The following is a 1070-nucleotide window of genomic DNA, read 5'->3' as shown; positions in this document are numbered from 1 at the left end:
TCTTGTTTGCAGGTTCACTTAGCTACCTTGGCATTGCTGCATATTTGACCTATGAGAGATATGCCAGTAGATTTGAACAGGGTCTAATATTGTGTTCTTAGCAATGAATGCTTTTCTAATGCCTTTTGAGTACGTTTGTATTTAATGTGGCTGTAATGACAAAAGATACAAAAGCTGTATAAATTTTGGAATAGATGTTAATCTTGTTTAATCCTGTAAAAAAAAAAGAGAGAAAACTGGATTTTTCAATCTTTTAATGGCAAGACACAAGACTATTCCAACTGGGCATTTCAATCCATTTTCTAGGTGCTTTAGAGATAATTGCTAGGCAGTACCAATTTGGGGCGTTAGACCTTTGTACCTGTAAATTGGCCTCGACACACAGTGCTGAAATAAGTGTGGTTTCTCTGTAGCCTTGCAGTGTGCTGCTTGGCGGTAGTATGTTGTATTCTTTTCTCATGGTTTTGTTTTTCTCCTTTCCTTTCTTTTCCTTTCCTTTTTCTTAAAGAAGAAATGCCAGGATGTTCTAGAACCCAGACAAAGAAGTGCACTTACACTTAGAAAGTAACTTGTACCTAACCTAAAAGTCTTGGTCTTCTCTTAGTCCATTAAAAAGTTGTGCTCTCTTCCAGCTTGCATCGATTGCTACAGCATTTACTAATTTGGCTTTCACATTTAAATGGTTCTGTGCTAATCAAAACTTAACATTATTATTGTTCATGGTGGTGGAATCGTTACTAACTCATGTACTTTGTGTTCAGTTTTGTGCTCTGGAGAGATGCACCAACTGTCCACATGTCACGTACTGCCCAATGTTTATACGTGAAAGCGAAGCATTTCAGCTTGCCAGTTAACACGTCAGGTAGTTTGCTACAGCTCTAGGAGACCTTTTTTTTGGCATTGGAATGGCTGAGCAGAGATTGAAAAGTTTTTAATATGCAGCCATATATGGAAGGAAGGTTCCTGTGACTTTGGAGTGGGAGGTTATGTGCCCCCACATTCGCTAGAAAATGGGATATGTGGGCTCCAAACTCTGATTGATGTTGGATTACTTTGGTAGTCTGGCTATA

The sequence above is a fragment of the Crocuta crocuta genome, unplaced genomic scaffold (assembly GCF_008692635.1).
Source record: "Crocuta crocuta isolate KB4526 unplaced genomic scaffold, BGI_CrCroc_1.0 scaffold1156, whole genome shotgun sequence".
NCBI classification, from domain to species: domain Eukaryota; kingdom Metazoa; phylum Chordata; class Mammalia; order Carnivora; family Hyaenidae; genus Crocuta; species Crocuta crocuta.
The sequence above is the reverse complement of the archived record's forward strand: the minus strand, read 5'-3'. Positions refer to the sequence as shown.